The following is a 21,204-nucleotide window of genomic DNA, read 5'->3' as shown; positions in this document are numbered from 1 at the left end:
CGCCTGCAAATGCAACCTCTGTGCGTGCCGGACAGGGTGTCCTGCACAAGGTGGCCTTTTACTGCAATCAGAGCAGATGAGAAACCTGGTTCTGGGAGCTCCATCAGATATGGCAAATGCTATTTGTTCAACCCAGGCGATGGGTGTAGGGGCGTTCATTACACTATGCGTTATATCCAAAGGTATTCTTTATACTTTTCTGATAGTTTGAACATTTTCATGAAAAATAGTCAAAAAGTTTAATAGCGATCTAAAGCTTATTCCTAAAAAAGCGCATGCTCGTGAAGCTTGGTTCTGGAACAAAAGTCATGTAGTTCATTGAGGAGCTGTCTACTGTTGCTAGGGGAAGTTCCCAGTTCTACGGTGAAGTAGACTCAGCCCCTGTCCTCAAGAAACAGGCGTGGAAATGAGACTCGGGCGACATGGCCACAAAACAAGACAGATTGGGCTGCAGGGGAGACCTGTGGAGAGCTGGGGCACACGCATGTGGAAGGGAAAGTGCGGGGTGCCCGCTGTGGGGACCTGTTTTGGAAGGGGCAGGGGAGCGGTGTGTATGGTTAAGAATGCCACTGTCATCTGCAACAGCGGGATGGACCTAGAGGGTCCTATGCGGAGTGAAGTAAGTCCGTCAGAGGCAGACAAGTGCCATCTGACTTCATTTATATGTGGAATCTAAAGAACAAGGTAAACGAACAAACAAAATTGAAACAGACTCATAGATAGAGAGAACAGACTGACGGTTGCCAGAAGGGAGGGGGCTTGGGGGGGCTGGGTGAAAAAGGTGAAGGGATTAAGAAGTACAAATTGGTAGTTACCCAATAGTCGCAGAGATGTAAAGCACAGCATAGGGAATACAGTCAATAGCAGTGTAATAACTAAATATGGTGCCAGGTGGGTACTGGGAATGTGGGGGGAAACACTCTGTAAAGTAAATGGTTACCTAACCACCATGCTGTACACCTGAAACTCATATAAAATGATGTTGAATGTAAACTGTAATTGGAAAGTAAAAATTCAAAAAAGCGTGCCGCTGCCAGCCGCAGGGCACCCCCGGTCCAGGGTCATGGCTGGAGGGCATATTTTTAAGCTCTAGGCTGCCGCAAGACAGCATGGAAGAGCACCAGGTTTGGAGTGAGACAGCACTGGATTCGCATGTGAGCTCTACCAGGTTCCGGCAGTGTTCAGCAGGTAGCTTAGCCTCCCTTTTCCCATCTGTAAAGTGGGGTTAGCAAGGAGTCTCTACCTCACAGGGTTCATGCAGGTGGCTGCCGAACACAGCCTGGCAGAGCATGGGTGCTCAGTAAATGCTTCCTTACCCACCCACTCCTGCCCCTCTGCAAGGACAGCTGCATGAGGTCGGGTGCACACAGAAGAGTGTGGTCACTTGCCCAGTTGCACTGGCTCAGAGTAGACATCGAAACCATCTTCTGTGGGTTTTCACTCTGAATCCTGTGTGATCACAACCATTTCTCCCTGGGAGGCACCGTCTTGGGCAAGCGCTCAATGGGGCAGTGAGTGATTAGACTTCCTGAGTTAGCCTGGGTTCCCTAAGAGGCTGGTCTGCCATGAGGAGTCCGGCGTGCAGAGTTATTTGGGAGGTAAGCCCAGCAAACGTGGGCAGGGAAGGGACAGAAGCCAAGGAAGGGAGTGTGGATGAGCATGTTAACGGGGCAGCTGGGCAGCTGGGGCTCAGTCCCAAAGGGGAACTTGGGGACACTGTGGAACACACCTTCGTCACCCACCCTAGGGCTGAGGGAGCGAGGGTCGCTGTCCTCCAGCTCCCATCTGTCTTTGGCTGGGGTGCTCCTGCACATGGAACTCCTAGGAATTTCCCACCTGCTGCCCAGCAGGCTAAGAAGAGCCTCGGGCCCCGAGCTGCCGGCACCGGTGCTGGAAACGGTGGGATGCTCTCGGCACATTTTGAAAGGAGAACCAAAGGGCACGGATGGGGTACTAATAGCACATGTGTACCCCTTTCCATGGAATTTCTTCTCATCACAGTATTTCAGCTTGGGTTTTGATGGATTTGGGCCTCTGTTTACATGGAGTTCCTACCTATAGTTCCTCCTAGTCTTCTCAGATCTTCCCGCTCCAAATGAGGAACATGACTGAGACATGCACAATGCAAACTCCTATGGCAAAATCCTTTAAAGCAGCAACTTTTCTTACGTTTCTCTTTTCCCGTGGCTTTGGGCTAGTGGTGTGCCCTCTCTGGCCTTGGCTTCCTCATCTGTAATATTGAGAGGGTGGCTCTGCCGGCCTCAGCGTGCCCTGCCCTGTGATTCTGGGGCTGTGTGCTCCCAGCCCAAGCCCGTGGAGCCAAGTGGAGCGCGCGGCAGGCACCCAGAGGCGCTATGCACACCCCCTCCGCCCCAGCTGGGGGAGCAAGAGACCCAGCCCTCTTCCCAGAGAGCCAGAGAGGCCTATTGGGCAAGAAGCAGCCAGCAGAAGCTGAACGGAGGAGAACTGAATTTTGGGAAAGAAAGGTGAGGGCAGAAATGGTAACGGCAGACCTGTGTGGCCAGAACCCTCAGAGTCACAAAATCCATCCCACTGAAGACCACCCTTAAGCCCTTCAGATGAGAACAGAGGCAACTTTAAAAAAAAAATACATTTTTATTGACTTCAGAGAGGAAGGGAGAGGGAGAGAGAGATAGAAACATCAATGATGAGAGAGAATCATTGATTGGCTGTCTCCTGCACGCCCCCTACTGGGGACTGAGCCCACAACCCGGGCATGTGCCCTGACCGGGAATCGAACTGTGACCTCCTGGTTCATAGGTTGATGCTCAACTACTGAGCCACGTCCAGTTGGGCAACACAGGCAACTTTTTTTAAAATATATTTTTATTGATTTTTTACAGAGAGGAAGGGAAGAGGATAGAGAGTTAGAAACATCGATGAGAGAGAAACATCCATCAGCTGCCTCCTGCACGCCCCCTACTAGGGATCGAGCCTGCAAGCAAGGTACATGCCCTTGACCAGAATCGAACCCAGGACATTTCAGTCCATGGCCCCACGCTCTATCCACTGAGCCAAACCGGTCAGGGCAACACAGGTAACTTTTAAAGACCTACCAAGAACTAGCCAACCCCTGGCCCTCCCACTTAAACTACCAACCACGCCGTCCTGAAAAGTCAGAGACGGAGAGAAAGTAATTGTTCGATAGTTTCAAGCCAAATTATCCACAGCCCAGGTAAACGGACAGTCCAGGTGGCAGAGGGAATGGGTTTCGGCCAGGACCCTCCGGGAACTGCCCGTCTTCCCCAGGTAGGACCAGAAGTTGCCCAGAGCTCCAATCGCATCGTCTCCTTCCTCTGGCTGCAGGCTCGCTGGAGATGGTGAACAGCTGTTTGCTATTCTGAGTGGAGGAGCCTTTTATATACTTGACGACATATTAAATCATATCTTAATGATGACTGGGAAGACTTGTTGTTACAGCTACCGCGTGGGTAAAAAGTGATGGGTCATACGGCACTGGAGTTAATTTTATCTGGGCTACAGGCACACGGGAGAAATTGAACAGGGAGAGACTGAACAAGTAGAATAGTTTTAACACTTTGCCTCCAGGCAGAGAGACTGTTAAAATGTGAACCTTTCTTTAAAAGACTGAAATACTAGCAGCGGTCTAGTTCTGGGGGGTGGGAAGGTAGGTGGATTTTATTTCTATGTATTTCCTAAGTTCTCTACCATGAACATGAATAGGTTTTATAACCAGGAAGACATTAATGATGTATGCTTCCAAGCACATGTGCATTGTTAAAGTCGGCGGTGAGTTTATAGCTGCTGAGAGTTTCCCTCGAGCTCTTTGTGAAGTGCCGGTGAGATGAAAGGAGCATAGAGGCTAAAGGAGAAGAGGACAGGAGGAAAGGTAACAGACTCCCTAGCAAGTGCCTAACACATAGTAGGATGCAACAATGGTTTGGGGGCATGCTATTACTTGCCCAGTATATCCTAAACTCTACCAGCTTCCCTTTATCTCGAGAAAACAGTGGTTGGCAGGCAGACACAGCCTCCCCTAGGGAAACTGTACAGGGAGCAGCGTGTTGGAGCTCTGGTCATTCCTGCCACCGAGTTCATCGGTTTTCGGCTTTGGAGTGTGACTGAGCTTTGAAGGGGATACCCACATTTGCAGGAGATAGAAGGAGTTCCCCACCTGGGGATGTACACACCAAAAAACATGAATTTGGGGGGATTTTGATAATAAATTGTTAAATGGAAAAAAAGAAAGCCATAAAATACTACGTGGACTATGACCACATCTTTGAAAACACCATATTCTTAGTGATAAAGGCTTTTAAAATTTTTAAATACTTGTAAAAAAAAAAAAACAAACATATCCTCAGGTAAGGATTAAAAAATAAAATAGTTGTGTTGAGGTGGTCAAATTATTGGTAAGCTTTTCTTTTTTTTAATGTAACTGTTGGCCATTCAGGACTTTTATCTATTTTTTATGTTATTTTTTTTCTTTTAATCTTTATTGTTGAAAGTAGTACATAGGTCCTTCTTTTTCCCCATTAACCGACTTTTTTTTTTAAATGAATGTATGCCCAGAAATTTCTTTTCTTTAAAAAACAAAAAAGATTTTTTAAATTGATTTTTAGAGAGAGAGAAAGGGAGAGGGAGAGAGAGAGAGAAACATTGATGTGAGAATGAAACACAGATCAGCTGCCTCCTGCATGCCCCACACTGGGGATCGAGCCTGCAACCTGAGCATGTGCCCTGACCAGGAATCAAACCGGTGACATTTGGATGCACAGGATGATGCCCAACTAACTGAGCCACACCAGCGAGGGCCCAACATTTTATTAGGAAAATTTTCAAACACACAGCAAATTGGGAGAATTTTACAGTGACCACCCATTCACCTGCCTCTAATGCTGCTTAGTTTCTAAACCATTTTAAAATATTTTAAACTTTTGTATTATGTAATATTTGGCGCTCACATTAACATATGGAAATTGTAAGCCTAATTACAAATGAAGACCTATGAACCCATCACCCAACGGGAGAACCAGACGTCACCTTCAGTCTCACATCTTCCTGGGCGCTCTGTCCTGCTCCCACCCATTCGCCTTCCTCCAGGAGTAGCCAGATCCTGAACTGTGGGTCGGGCACTGCTCCTCCTCACCTTTCATACAGCTTTCGTGTGCATCGGCACTGGCCGGGGCAGGCTGGGTCCTGCTGCAGTAACATGCAGGCACCCTAAAAATCTCAGCGGCCTACCTCATCATCAAAGGTTTGCTTCTTGCTCAAGCAAAACCTACTACAGGTCCATCTGACTCTCCAGGACAGCTGTCCATGCAGCAACTCCACAGTCCAGGGTGCTTTGATTTTATGGTGTCACCATCTACCAGGTGTACCGGTTAATAATGCGGATTGTTTTTCAATAGATGGAGTTACACATTTGTTGATATATATGCAATTTGATATGTATGCTATTTTGTTGTATTGATAGCAAGCTTCAAAACATCATATGTCAAATTTGCTGAAGGTGTTAACATCATAAATATTTTTACACTTAAAAATGTCGAATTTCGTGCCCCCCCAAAAAAAGCATTTGCGGGAAGTTTTAATTCATTAACTTTATTTTGAAGAAAAAGTTATTGTATACTTTGGGAAGCTTATGGTGAACATGCTCCATCTCAACATACTTGTGAATGCTGGTTTAAATGTTTGAAAGTGATGATTTTGATGTGAAAGACAAAGAACGTCCAGGTCAACCGAAAAAGTTTGAGGACCAACAATTACAAGCATTATTGGATGAAGATGAGGGTCAAACTCAAAAACAACTTGCAGAAAGATTAAACGTTGCTCAGCAAACAATTTCCAATCATTTACAAGCAATGGGAAAGATTTTAAAGGAAGGAAAATGGGTGCTACATCAACTGAACGAAAGACAAATGGAAAACCGAAAAGTCATCAGTAAAATGTTGCTTCAATGGCATGAAAGTCTTTTTGCATCGAATTGTGCCTGGCGAGGAAAAGTGGATTTATTTTGAGAATCCCAAATGCACAAAATCATGAGTTGATCCAGGTCAACCATCAACATCGACTGCAAGGCCAAACCGCTTCGGAAAGAAGACAATGCTCTGCGTTTGGTGAGATCAGGAAGATGTCATGTATTGTGAGCTTCTAAAATCAGGTGAAACCGTTAATACTGATCACTACCGACAACAAATAATCAGTTTGAACCACACTTTGATCATAAAACAACCAGAATGTTCCAGAAGTAATTTTGCTTCATGATGACGCACCATCACACACTTCAAAACCAGTTAAAGACACGTTAAAAGATCTTGCCTGGGAAGTATTAACCCACCCGCCGTATTCACCAGACCTTGCTCCTTCAGATTACCACTGTTCCGATCAATGGCACACGCACTTTCTGAGCAGCACTTCAAAACATACGAAGAAGTGGAAAATTGGGTCTCTGAATGGTTTGCCTCAAAACAAGAAAAGTTCTATTGGGACGGTATCCACAAATTACCTGAAAGATGGGGGAAATGTGTAGCTAGCGATGGACATTACTTTGAATGAAGCACTTTTGATGTTTCTCTTGAAATTATGGTGTTTTCTTTTATTACAAAATCCGCATTATTAACCGGTACACCTGGCAAGCATAAGGCCTCCCAACATCACGTTACAGGCAGGAGTGGCCCAGGCCCCTTTTACTCACAGTCTGTTGGCAGAACTAGTCACCTGGCCTCACTCACTGCAAAGGGATCCTTCCATCTGCCCAGGAGGAGAGGAGAACGGGATAGGAGTGAGCACTAGGAATCTCCTATGTTACCCCCAAGCAACATAGGGTTAGCTTTTGCTCTGGCTCTTTTAGTTTGTGAGCTTTACTTAAAATATATATATGGCATACAGTGCTCTGCAACCTGCTTTTTCTCACTCACTCACAGCCATGTCGCTCAGATTTCTCCATGTTATTGTAAGTAACTGTATTTTCACTCATTTTTACTATTATATAATTGTGTGGGTGACATGTCTCAATGTTGCGTCTGTTCTCCAATTGAGGGCCATTGGTGTTTCCGGGCTTTTCCTATGACCAGCAGGGCTATCAGGTACAGGTATGCTGGTGCGCGTGTCCAGGAGTCTCTCCAGGGCACTGGTTGTTCAGATTCTTTAAAGCTGCATTTTTTATTGAGAGAGCAAAGAAACAAAGAAAGAAGCCAAAAGTGGCAAGTGTTGAGTTGGCATTTTTTCGTTTCGCAAAGGAAAGTTGGGACACAGGATTATAAGAAAGAAAAGGCAAATGAAAGCCGGCAAATGCCAGGGTGCAGAAAGATCACAGGTTTGCATGCTATTCTTCAACCAGGCGCGGGTTGGACTGAAGAGGAAAGTCGGAGATTAAATGTTTTTGCATAAAACTGCACATCTGCAAAGAAGAAACCAACGATGAACCCAAGTAGCTGTTTCTTTCACAGAGTTTGTAGTTTCTAAGGCAATGTTTCTCAGTGTCCAGATATCACCATTTCAAGAGACAACCTGGCTCTCAGACCATTTCAATGCAAAGTTCATTTTCACTTGCTTCCATTTTGAAAAATAAATAAATGCCATACTGTGATCATTTTTTCCTTTTTTGCTGGAGGGAGGCATGTCTTGGAATCAAAGAAATAATGACAAGGTATTTCAACTCCCCAAAGATCGGTAATCACCAGCATATGGCCCTGGAAGGAAATGCACGAAGCAGGGGAAATAAGGCTGTTGGCGGCAGAGCCTGACCTGGGCTAACGAAGGAATAATGTTAATCGTGTCATTTATCCTACTGGTTCCTACTAGGATTCCTCACGTTAGCTTTGACCAGAAGCAAGAAAGTGTGGCCTTGATGAAAGGTGTTTGTATTACATTCAACGTCTTGGGGCAAGAGAGGGAATCTGGTAACCCACCTCTTGACGGGTCAAGAAAAAAAATCGAGAGATGGTCCAAAACAGCTGTGGAGTAGGTTGACTCATGGGAAAATTGGATGAAATGCTTGGAGAGGCCTGGGGACCTGTCCTCCCTGGTATTGCTGATAAGAAGAGTGGATCTTAGCACTGACCTAGAAGACAGGACCAGGATGTGCAGTCAGCCTCTGACCAAGGGCATCCAGGGGGTGGGGCTCCTTCCCGCGGTACCGTAAAGAAGGCCAGCTGTCCATGAATGAGCAGGAGCCACGGCTTGTAATTCAGTAATCAAAGGACGGGGCTTAATCAAAGTGAAACAAGAGTAGATGCATTGCTCATTTTTGCTGTCATTAACGGGGTGCTTCCAGGTCTCCTCACTTCTCAGAGCAAGCTAGTCAGGTAGGCGGGGTTATCACTCAGGCTTCTTGGCAGCCGGTGACAGAAACCAACTCTGGGTGGTCTCAGCAGAGAAGCAGTTTACCAGGAGGATACTGGGCATCTCAGAGAATCACAGGGAATGTCCAGAAGATGGGCAGCGGTCGCGGGAAGCCAGGACACGAGTTCAAGTCACAAGCAGCTAATGCCATCGCTCAATGGGCCGCACGCCTGCTGCCCCTGCCACCCCTGCAGCTGCTGCTGCTAAAAACTCCTCCCCCATCCCTGTCTCTGCAGCCCGTGTCCCAGATTCAGAGTCCTGGGCAGGAAGGCTTCGTTGAGCCCGGGGTTGGTGCCAGTGTCCTGGGCCAGCAGGTGGAGGGGGAGGCTGCAGCCCAGCCAGCAGGGAAAGGAAGCATCTGCTTTCAGGCTTTGTTACTTTGAAGCCCTGCTTCCCCCTCCCTCCTCCCTGCCCCCCAGACCCATATGGGTCAAAGTTCCCCGACCCAGGACCTGGAGGGAACTCCATAGGAAGCACCTTCAGACGCTGGGCAAAGGCAAAAAACTGCTAAGTGTCCTCTAAGGTATTGTTGTCCCCATTTATGGATGAGGCGGTCTCATATTTCCCGCCTGGTGCTTGACCCCTCACGATTTACACCTGCCTTAGGCTGGCTCTGGAAAAGGAGGAACTAAGATGCTCCCAAATTCACATGAAGCGGTGTGTAAACTCTAACAGCTAGCATTTTATGATGCTTCACACAGTGCATTAGCCCATTTGTCTTCGTTCATCTTTACCCGAGATAATCCTTGCCTGGGCCCTAACAGGTAAAGAGGGCAGGCCTTCTTGTCATCCTACTTGTCACCTCCAAACCGAGTAGAGGTTGAAACTAGATATTTCACCACAGTTTTCATGTTGTGATTAAGTAATTGGGTGATTTTCTTACTTGGTTTAATGCTCCATTTAATTCTTTGAAAGGTTATTAAAGCAGGACTTCTCCCATTTTAATGTGCACAGGGTTCACCCAGGGATCTTTTTTAAATGCAGATTCTGACTCTGGAGTGGGGTCCCAGCCCCATTTCTAACCAGTTCCCAGGGGACACTGGTGCTGCCCGGCCAACAACTGAATTTTGAACAGCAAAGATTTCGAGGATTAAGAGTAGTAAGTGTCCATCTATAGCACACAACTGCAATATCTCAATCACTTAATGAATTGCTTGTGATATAATTGAGATTTTTTTTAGTTCTTCCCTGTTTTGATCTTTTGTGTTAGCTCTTCAGTTTAAAGGTTTGAGGAGAAAGGTGTGGTGCAGATGACTTGCTTCTTGTTTAACTCTTGTCCTGCTCTAGAAAGAGGCCGTGCAGACGGTAACAGCTCACGGGACCAGGAGTGGCCAGGTTTGAAAGGCAGCCCCCTGCTCAGAATCTGCGGGTGGGTCGGTCGTTAGAGCAGGAATTTCACAGATAGTCTATGTCAGCAGGCAACCAGAGAAATTCAGAATCAATTCTCTCATTTCAAAAGTAAGCTCTCCTAAAAAGTTTATAAATACCCAATAGCCCTGCTTGGAGAAACACAAATAGAAGAGAAGAAAAACAAGACAAAACCAACGGAGGGGGGGGGGTCTTCTCTCAGTGAGAAATGCGAGCCCCACGCAACTCTGAGGGCCCCCCATCTGGCTTGCACAAGCAGCTGAGCCAAAGGCCAGCATCTTACTGGCCCAGGTCACAGACAGCCCTGCAGAAAGAAGGGACGTGGACAGACAGACGGGAGGACAGTTCAACAGGAGATGAAAACAACTGCGAAACAGAAAGAAAACAAAAGAGGGTAATAAAAGCAACCGTCTCCTCATGAAAGCAAACAAAGACAAAAGCAAAAAAGAAGAAAAGGGAAACCAGATGCAGGGTTTGCTGAAACCCCAGCAGCAGGGGCGGAGTGGGGGTGCTGGAGCAGATGAAGGCTCTGGGAAGCGAGGAGAGAGCAAACCCGGGGCCTGGAGGGGACGTCAGGGCAGGCGAGCGGCACAGGGCCTGAGTTGTGAATAGCGATTGTGATTGGCACCAACCAGCCCTCGACAGTTATGCTTGGGGACAATTATTAGAAAGCTATTTCCGTGGTTTCCTTTGTCTCTCTGAGCCATCATCTGTTCGTGTGTTTTGGAGCCCGAGAAAACAACACTGATTTCACCCAAAACCCTTGAGCCTTTAAAAATAAGAAAAGAAAACAGCCCTCTAAAGCGTCCGCAAGTTGTTTCAGTCCTTTTTCAAAATACGTATTTCTTTCCAAAAGGATATTACTCAGCAGTTTGGTTTCTTTCTCTCCTCTCTCCAACTCGATGGCCTCGTGTTTGCACATCAAAGTAAGAAAACACGAGTGGAATATTTTTAAGTCCCTAAATTGTAGGCTTGGAGGGTGGAGAGCATGCTGTCCATCTCAGAAAGGTTATCCCTTCCCCGCAAACTCCAGACTCCTCAAAGCACCTCTCCGCCCAGCTGGCATGGTGCAGTGGTTGAGCATCAACCTATGAACCAGGAGTTCATGGTTGGATTTCCAGTCAGGGCACATGCCGGGGTTGCAGGCTTGATCCCTGGTAGGGGGCATGCAGGAGGCAGCTGATCAAAGATTCTCGGTCATCGTTGATGTTTCTATCTCTCCCCCCCTCTCCCTTCCTCTCTGAAATCAATAAAAATAAATAAGGTAGATTTTTGCTCCCATCTACCTCATCCACAAACCCTGTAAACCCCACTGATGTTTTTCATATTTAATAGCTCCCAGACTCTGCCTGTTGGTCAATACTGATGGGTGTTATTGTTCTAGATCCTTCTTCAAACGAAACTTCAGCCTCCTGCCTCAAGGTGTCCAGAGAGCAGGCCTCCAGTGAAGCCTGTGTGGGTGTCATTCATGAGCTTCCCTCACACACTCTGTTTGTGTTTCTCCAAGCGGGGAAATGGGGTATTTATAAATTTTTCAGTGGGTCTGCTCACAGCACTATTCCCACCTACCTGTGTATACCTGCCTCTTATTCAAACCCTGTGCATGACAGGGCACAGGGCATGCGTAGTCCCTGCTCCTGAGAGTTCTCGCATGTTTAGTGGAGAGGTGAGATACGACGCAGACAGGCACCAAGTCCTGGTGTCACATGGTGATGGGAGGTACTCTATGGCAGGACGTTAGGAGGCAGCTGTCTCCGCCAGCCATTTGGCCCCAGCTCCCAAGACCCTGCCCCCTGGCGGTGAGGCCCAGGAGCCTCTGGCTTTGGGAAAGACCAGAGCTTACCTCCCGTGAGAAACACCAGCCCTCGACAGTTATGCTTGGGGACAATTATTAGAAAGCTATTTCCGTGGTTTCCTTTGTCTCTCTGAGCCATCATCTGTCCATGTGTTTTGGTCTCCATCCTGTGCTGTGGTCTCCACACTCCGATTTGAGGTCTTGTGCCTATATTGCTAGGACTGCCTGCTGTGTGCTTGTACATGCCCAGCCCTACCTCTGGCCCTCCGCATAGGAGGCAGGCCTGGCAGGGGTCTTTCTGTGTGTGCCCCCTCACCCCAATATTTGATCTTTTCTAGGGGGATCACGAGGAAGCGGAGGAAGAGGGACTGCAGAATTGGCTGGACCTCCAGGGGAGCTGTCGGGTGTGGTTATGACATGTGCTCCGGCTTTTTCTTGTCTGCAGTCACCTCAGTCCGTGGAATGGCATGGTCTCTACAGGCACACGTGCAGAGGCGTGGCCGACCCATGTCCACCCTGCCTGCCCAGCACCCACATCCTGCAGGACTCCCAGCGTGCCCCCCCTCCCTACACATGTCTCCTTTCCAACAATGGCCACAGGCCAAACCTGGCCTGCCATCCCTTCTTTGAAATAAAGTTTTATCGGAACACAGCCATGTCCATCCATTTGCATCTTGTCTAGGGTTCTTTTGTGCTACGAGGGCAGAGCTGAGTAGTCGCAGCAGAGACTAGAATGTTTTCCATCTGCCCCTTTATGGGAAGAGCTGACCGCGTCCTGCCATAGAGTATCTCCCATCACAATGTGACACCAGGACTTCGTGCCTGTCTGCGTCGTATCTCACCTCTCCACTAAACACGCGAGAACTCTTAGGAGCAGGGCCTGTGCATGCCCTGTGCCCCGTCATGTCCCCTTGCTGCTTGGCACAATGCCACTAATCACGAACACTCATCAATGATTAAGGAGCTGTGTCAGAATGCTTCCCCTCCGGGAACAAAAACTCTCTCAGACTCACTTAAATAATCATGGCCTTCATGGAAGTCCAGAGGCAGGGCAGGGGTCGGCGTTGGGAGATTCAGCCACTCAGCCCATCAGCAGCTGTGCTGGCTTCATCCTGATGCCGGTTCCTCTCGTGGCCGCCTCCTGGGAGAAGCACATGGGCCTGGCTGCTCCTTCCCAGGAGCCTGAGCCAGGCTCCCCACGGACTCACCCGCCCACATTGGTTGACACCTGCCTGGCACTGAGCCAGTCGCTGGCATGGGAGTGGAGGTGGCACGGCTGACTTGGGCTGCTTAATCATCTGGGGTGTCAACCACAATGTTCCTGCAACTGGAACCCACAAAAATCATCTTGTCACCTCTCCGTATACTGTTTGACATATTTCAAAACAATAGCCACGTTGGAATTTAAGCACTGAGGACGGTGGTGTGTTCCAAGTGTCACCTGTTCCTCGTGGCTTTATTGAAACCCTTGTGCTGTGATCCCGGGCACACACCGGCCCTGTAATTTCTGGAATTACACCTAAAATGACCCCAAAACATAAATTCTCCCTATGCTGCACATTTATATTCCAACCCAAAAATATCTAAACCAATAGACTCTAGAACTTTTAATTTACTAAACCACAGAAATTTCCCCTAAGACTTTCATTTCTAGAACATGAAAACAGAAGCCGTCTCCCCCACAGCCCCACACGCCAGCTAATTGGAATCCCAGAGGACCCCGCGCACCACTTAAGGTCATAGAAAAATACCTGATACGTCTCCGAATGAGATGTTCCGCCTGCTTTAACTCTCTGCTAACCAGCTCGGATGTTTCCCAGAGGTTGCTGGGAAGTTATTTCATTCCTAGAGGGGGGAAAAAAATAGAAGAAGAAAAACACCAAACAGAATAAAACAAATAATTCCTTCCCTTTGCCCCATTGCACAACGACAGGAAGGAACAAGGGGACATGGCTTTAAACTGCTGCCATGATTTCCGATTCGTGCCAAGAAAGCTGTGGATGCCTGTGATCACTCTATCAGTACAAAGCCGGGGGGCAGGGGCGGGGAGGGGGGCGGCAGGGCCTGACTGAGCATTTCCGTCCAGGAACAGCCCTCACCCACAAATAGCAAGCCTGTGATACGTAACTGTGCAGCCCTTGCCAGAGTGTGTTACACAAGTGACAATGCTCATTGCAGTGCTGTTTACGATGGCCAAGATACGGAAGCAACCCAAGCGCCCAGCGATAGACAAGTGGATAAAAAAGCTGTGGCACATACCTACGATGGAATATTACTTGGCCATAAAAAAGAATGAAATGTTACCACTTGCGAAAGCCTGGATGGACCTAGTGGGTATTATCCTAAGTGAAATAAGTCACAGAAAGACAAATACCATAGGATTTCATGTATATGTGGAACCTAAACAATAATATAAATGAACAACCAGGACAGAAACAGACTCATTGACACAGAGAACAGACTGAGGGTTGCCAGAGGGGAGGGGAGCTGGGGACATGGGTGAAAAAGGTAAAGGGATAGAGAAGTACAGACTGGTAGGTACAGAATAGTCACAGGATGTAAAGTACAGCACAGGGAATATAGTCAATAATATTGTAATACCTCTGCATGATGCCAGGTGGGTACTGGAAATACTAGAGGAAAGACTTTTTAAAGTACATGATTGTCTAAGCACTATGCTGTACACCTGAAACGAATACAAAATAATATTGAATGTAAAAATATATATACATACTTTTGGGGGGGGAAATCTACCTAGGAGCTGCCGTCACCCATCTCACCAGCTTTAGGGCGGGGGGCCACCCTGACAGGCCAGGCTGAGCCATATTTCCTCCTTAGCGTCGGTGGGGTCGGCGCGTGCAGGAAGGGAGAGCTGAGCTGCGCTGGTCCGTGTAATAACATGTCAGTGGCTGGGCCCAGTGAATTATAGGTCGGGGACCCGACAATGGTCTTCTCATGGAGGAAGGGCATGAACCTGCCTCTGAGAGTCCTTCCCCCTCTCCCAGCGAAGCCGTATATCTCCTGCACCCAGTGAGGCCCGGCTCGATGAGGGAGAAGAGTGCTATTAAACGATGTCACTTTGATATAAGGGCCTCTGTCTAGGAATTCGGCGTTGAATCATGGCGTGCTTGGCTTGAACAATGCTGAGGGGGCCCCGTGTCCCCTGGGCGGGTCAGCCCAGGTCCGGACTTCCCCGCAATGATGACAGTGCTGCTGACGTGAATAATAAGTGTGATTTACTCATTATTCCAGGCAGGAGTGGCTTGTGGGGCTGACGACCTGCAAATGGCAAAGCGGAAAGTTGACGGGGCTGATTTAGGGAGAAATTGAAGGGCCACCTTTCTGCACAGAAGACAGTTCAATGCCTCCTGAGGCGAGGTCTTGTTCCTCTCGGGCCGGCGTGCACCTCGCAGAGCCTGCCCTGCCTAGAGAGGAAGGAGGCAGGAGGTCCACAGCACTCCCCCGAGTCCCCAGCACTGATGTCAATATCTCTCTCGGGAAGTCCCCATCGCTGCCACCCCCTCCCACTGCACCCCTGCCCTCACTGCTCTGTCACTCCTGTTACCACTCTCGTCACCACCCGCATTGTCCACGCCTTCACCTGCAACTCTAGGGACAAATGTTATACATCACTCTTTCCCTTCCTCCTCCCCAGGGCCCTGAGGCACAGGATCAGGGGAAAGGCATGAGGTTTGGCTTCAAACAGCCTTGAGTTCAAAACCAGGCTTCGCTTCTTACTAGCTGTGTGACCTCGAGCAACTGTCATGCCCTCTCTGAGCCTCATCCATAAAATAAGAACATGAAGGCTGCCTCCTATGTGGTAGACACACAGATGCGCCACCCAGGTTCCCTTCAAGGACATATCCCTGCCCTGGTCTGTGGGTGCAGTCAGCAGGCAGCCTCCAGCAGCTGGCTTCTCAAGATCTGGCTCAGCTGCAGAGAACTGCCTCCTTCCCCAAGGTCACCCCCTCCCCCAAGGTCACAGCCTGCATTGGATTACAAAGCCAGGTGGCGGTGTATAACCCGGCCATTTCAGCCCAACACTGGACATGTTGGTGGGCAAACCTTGCTCTGTGCTCCCCACCACTCCTGGGTCACAGCCCAACGTCACCCTCAGCACATCGGCTTCCTCCACACCCTTCCCAGGTGTTAATCCTGATAAACGCCTGTGCCCCGAACTCCACCTCAGCATTCACTTCTGAGAAACCAACCCTCGCAGAGATCGTGAGAATTACCATTTCTGACCCAAAAGCATCGGAGGCGCTCAGAGACCTCGCTCCCTCCTTGCCCAGCAATGAGAGTGAACGGAAGGCTCCGTGGAGGCACTTTGTGCTGAATCTCTCTCCCGGGGGAGGAGAGCCCGAGAACACCACATGCCGAGTTCCCCGAGAGGCCAGGCAGGAGGCACCCGGCCCTGTGATTAAAGAGACAGAAGTGGATTCAGATGGCCAGGAAGTATCGGAACTCAGCACGGCGAGGAGTAGCCAGGGATGAGTGGAAATCTATACGCGGAGTTAATGTTTTCCAGCTCCGCCAGGCGCTGCGGCCCTGCAGGCTTCTGCTGTCTGCCCAGGAGTGGAGGGCCGCTCCGCTTTGAGGAGTTTTTCCTATAAAAATAGCCCCCTGGCTATTAGTCTTTGCAGTGTGAAGTGGAAAATTACCTGGATGAGGTTTCACATGAAGCAGCAAGTTGTTGGAAACGGGTGGAGGGACTCTTGAGCAGAGAACAAGAGATGAAGCAAGTTCTTGGGTTGCAGAACTAAGGGGAGGAGAGCAAAAAATAGGGGGTGTGCATCTGGCCTCGGGGGCCTGGTGCCCAAGTCTCCTTTGCACGAGAATCTGAGGTTTGACGGGCAAAAAGCCCCTTTGCCTACCTTTTAAAATCCCTTCACCTGCCCTCACACCAACTCTCCAACCTGAACACCTGGGGGGTGGTTTCTGTCAGGGGCCTAATGCAGTACGAGTGGCCCAGGGAGAAAGCACAGCGGTTAGGAGCACAGTGTTCAGACCAGAGTAGCTGTGCAACCTAAGGCATGTTATTTAACCTCTCTGGGCCTCAACTAGCTATTAGTGTCTTTATTACCATGTGATTTCTTACAATCTCTGGGCAAAAGGATGAACATACCTTGAAACCAAAGCAAATCATGTGCTCCGCCTACTGGGGTTCACGAGAACCAGGACAGGCTGGGCTGGCGCAATCAAGGTGGACTTCATGCAGGAGGTGGCATCTGAGTAGGACCTTGAAGGGCAGGCTTTGGATGGGCCTGGGAAAGAGAGAAAGCAGGGGGCATAAAATATTCAGATGAAACCACAAAGGCAGGAATGGTTGTGGGGTGCTTGTGGGAGAGAGGAGTCGGGGCCCCACATGGATGCCGCATCTCCTTGCTGGCCCTGAGAACTCAAAGCTGAGTGATACGTGGTCCGGAGGAGCAAGAGACGTGAACAGTCCCGGGGAATCAGGGTCCAGTCAGGGAAGCAGAGACCCCCGGAGGACAGTGAGGCCACCTGATTGGCAACATCAGGAACCAGAGCCGCCCAGGGGTGCTGAGGCCGTGGAGGAACTTTGGGCTCCACCAGAAAAGAGGGTAAGAAATGCCTGGCTCCTCCCCTCCACTCCCTCCAACCACCTACCATTGCCCCCGCAACAGACTTCACCAGAAGCCATAACTGGTGAGGGGGCCTGGGAAACGTTGACTGCAGCGATGAGCCCCCTGAAGTCTGGGACAGAACAGATAAAGGCACAGACGACACAGTGATGCCCATGACAGAAATAGTCACAGATGCCACAAGAGTGGTCGTCAGGCTGCCTCCCAGGGCTGGGGGTCAGTGAGGGCTTCTCAGAGGAGGCAACAGCTGAGACCAAGCTGCCCGAGGAGGGGGGACAAGGAGAAGAGAGGGAGGCTCTGTGCCGGGCCGAGGAGCAGCGCGTGAGGGCCTAGACGTGAGCAGGCCTGGTGCCTTTAACCCAACGTGCCAGGCAGGGCGTGGTCCCTGGGGAGGTGGGGAGGCAGGGTGGGGTCCGGCGCAGGGAATCTTCCTGTGGCATCGAGCCCCCAACCCGAAGGCTCCTGGGAGCCTCAGAAAGTCTAAAGCAAGAGCGACTCAGGGGTGCCTGTGTGTGCAGCACACTCTGGCCACACTGAGAGGCCGGGATCTGGAGGGGGCGGGCTGAAGGGGGCGGGGCCAGGGCCCAGCTAAGGTGCTGCAGTGGGAGTGGGAAGGGAAGGGAACTTGCACAGACGTTTCCAGGGGGAAGTGACAGGGCGTGAGGGGCGACTGGATGGGAGTGAGGCAGGTGGCATGGCCGGGTGACACCCAGGTTTCTGGCCTGAGCTTCCAGAAGCTCCAGCCTCCCACAGCACCTGCTCAACCTTCACGAAACACGAAGTCTGTTGGAGTTGTAATGCCCACGTTCCAGAAGAGAAACACGGCTCGGGAAGGCGGGCTTGCCTGCCGGGTTCACCAGCGAGTCCCATGCCCGCGGCTCTGCACGGGCCTCTTCACCTGGGCTCCCTGCGTGCGGAAGGCACACCGTCCTCCTTACTAGGCCCCTTCCGAAGGCTAGCATTTGGCGCCACACGCTGTTCGGGGCGCCTGGGACGTTGTCAGCTGTGGACACCCTCCTACTGCCACCCCACGGGTCAGTCCCTACAGTGATCCCAGGTGCTGCTCGCGCTCCTCGGGGTGCATCAGGGCCTGCTGCGAGGCTCCTCACTGCGGTGTTAGGATGAAGCATGCGTAGCGCTCTAGCTCAGCTTTTATAACTCTTCCCATGTCACTGGTGTCCTTGCCATCTTTCGTTTTTATCTCACACGTTTGAAAGCAGTGCTCTCAAAAGGTCCACAGGATTGTCCTTCACCAGACAAAGAGAAACCTGCTCTTAAAAAAATGGGCCCTTTGCACTGCTCAGGGTTCTTTAGCTAACGGCCCATCAAGGCCGGGAGGACGTTAGTGCCCGGGGGAGCCCTAATGCCTGTAGGTGCTCCGGAGAGAAGGGAGGACTTTCTCATTTTCCCTCAATTAACACCACATGGATATGCCCGCCCGCCCGCTCCGGCCCTTGGTTTCTCAGCACAGCCCCTAATTAAATCATATTTGTCTTTGTCAGGCCATGGGTCCCAGACTGCGGCTCAGACACCATGGCCACGGAACACCGGGGCCCCTAAGTGCACGACTAACCCCCCACAACAGCCAGGTGGGCTGGGAAGGTGGAGGAAACCAAGACTGGAGCGGCTTTGAGATGTGCCAAGGTCAGAACCAGGTGGGGGACTTTCGCCCAGGGCTCCCCTAGGATGTGACGAGCAGGCCAATCTGGGCTCCCCCTGACCTAGGGTGCTCCCGCCACCACCCGGCTTGCCCACGAGGACCCGAAGCCCCTCCAGGCGCCAGCCCTGAGCGACCTGCACAGCCACAGCGCATTCCTCATGGCGGCAACCCCAGCTTTTCCCTGGCCGAGGCCGAGGGGCTGTACAGGGACTCCCCCAGAACCATGCATCTTTGTCCACAGCCTGTTTCCCTGCAGAAGGAAACGCTCATACAGGCTGAGCCCACATTCCGTCACCATTGCTCCAGCCCTGCATGGCCTGAAGCCACTCCGCCCGAGGACCCATAAGCAACCCCCTCCTCCTTCTCCAGATCACTCCCAAACCCCAGAGGGTTCCCTGGGGTCCAAGGCCCAGAAAAGAAAATGATTTTGAAATTACAGGGTCAGAGGCCAAAACAAAGGCAGTGCCTCACAGGCTGAGTGGACGGCCCAGAGGAAGGAGCGGGGTCGTGGGGTGGGAGCAGCAGGGGGGGTGGGGAAGGGCAGGTGCTCTGCACGCGTTGCAGGGGTGGGGACACCTGGGTGAAGCACGCGTGCATCTGCAGACCCTCTCCTGGGTGCGGTGCTGGAGACATTCACACGGCTGTGGCATCATGATCTCTGCCCAGCCATGGCTGGCAGGCCCACAGCCCGGCCACAGATGCTGAAATCCAAGCATGTGCAACATGTGGAGGAGCAGAGCAGGGAGTGGCGCATGCTCCGGGGTGCTCGGACCCCCCCCCGCTCCCCATGGTGGGCACTGCCAGGTCCCATCCACATCCCCCTTCAAGGAAGGCCTGTAGTAACAGCCTCCCTGGCTCTCCCTCAGGTCCCGCAGCTGGGCTCCCCCTTCCATCCATCGTTGCCACCCTGGTTATCTCCCCAGAAGACAAACCCGATATTGATGTTCACTGCTTAAAACCCTTCCAAACCTCCCTATTGTCCAAAAACTCGAGTCCAAACAAAGCTCTCGCGGTCTGGCCCTGCCTGCCTTTCTGGGAACATCTCCCCGATTATCTCACAATTTCCCGGACAGGCCTCCAGCAGGCCTCCTTCCGCTGTGCATCTGTAACAAAGCCCATATTCAGGGTGGGAGCCCTGCCACTTCTCAGCGTTCCACTTGACATCGGACGCTCTCTCTGATTCTGCACTCTTCCCCTCGTCGGCACATGCCTCTGTCACAGCGCTGTGGGGAGAGCAAATCACACTCCGTGCACAAGTGCTGACGGGCAGGAAGTGCTCGGCTCCTCTCCTTTTTAGCTCTTTACTTCCCATACGAGGGTTTTCTGCCATCCCAGGCTGCCGAGGAAGAAGCTGAGACCCCGGGAAAGCTGAGTTTGACAGTATGGAGACTGCGTAGCCAGGCTCCAGGCCTACCCACTCTGCCCATGGGGACCCCGCCCTCGCTGCCTGGGCCAGAGGTCAGGGCTCAGAGGTTCCGGAACACTCAGTTTGGGAGGAGAACAGTCACACCCCAGGAGTTGCTTCTGGCCTAGTGTGTAGCACAAAAGGGTGCAAAGATGGTCACCAAATAGTCGCAGGGATGTAAAGCACAGCGTAAGAAATAGAGTCAAGAATACTGTAATAACTATGCATGGTGCCGGGTGGGTACTGGAAAATGGGGGGAGGGGGCACTGTGTAAAGTATATGATTGTCTAGTCACTATGCTGTACACCTGAAATGAATGCAAAATAATACTGCGTGGAAACCGTAATTGGGGGGGCGGATAGGAAGGTTTGTGAGCACAGGTATTCAGAGCATAGTGAAAGTTGAACCAGAGGAGGGGGCGGAGGGAGGGGAGGGGATGGGAGGGTTTGGGGGGCGCTCCTGCCACTGCCTATCAGCAAGTCTGGGAGTCAAGGAACATGAGGGCCCCAGGATGAGAAAGAACAAGGGGAGAAATTAGAGGCAAAATGTGAAGTTAATAAAAATACTTTTTCAATCAAACTCCAAAAGCAGCTGCAGCCCCGTACCGGCCGCCAAAGCGGCTTTCTGATTTTTCACTTGGCTTAATTATCTGATGGTTTGCAGGACTCCCTGCTGCTTGAGGACTTGCACATTTTTTGGTTTCCTCCCTCCCCACCCCCACCTTCCAGCTCTTTTCTGGTCTTCCCTCTCTGAAGTCCACCTCCCCTCGAGACCAGCCTCACCCGTCTCCCTTTGTCCAGGGGATGCTGAGTCATCGACGGGAATTTTCTGGACCCCAATCTGTTCTCGTTGATCAGGTGCCTCCAGGGAACACAAAGAATTCGGGATCCGGGCCCTGTCTCTCTAAGGTTGTGGTGAAGGTGGGCGGCTATTTGCTCGTTCACACACCAGGTACAGAAGGAACGTGTCTCGGGAACCAGCTGTGTGGTGGGGGCTCGATGCATCCTGAGGGGCAGAGGGACATCCCCAACTCTGACTGGAG

The sequence above is a fragment of the Eptesicus fuscus genome, chromosome 10 (assembly GCF_027574615.1).
Source record: "Eptesicus fuscus isolate TK198812 chromosome 10, DD_ASM_mEF_20220401, whole genome shotgun sequence".
Lineage (NCBI taxonomy): Eukaryota > Metazoa > Chordata > Mammalia > Chiroptera > Vespertilionidae > Eptesicus > Eptesicus fuscus.
The sequence above is the reverse complement of the archived record's forward strand: the minus strand, read 5'-3'. Positions refer to the sequence as shown.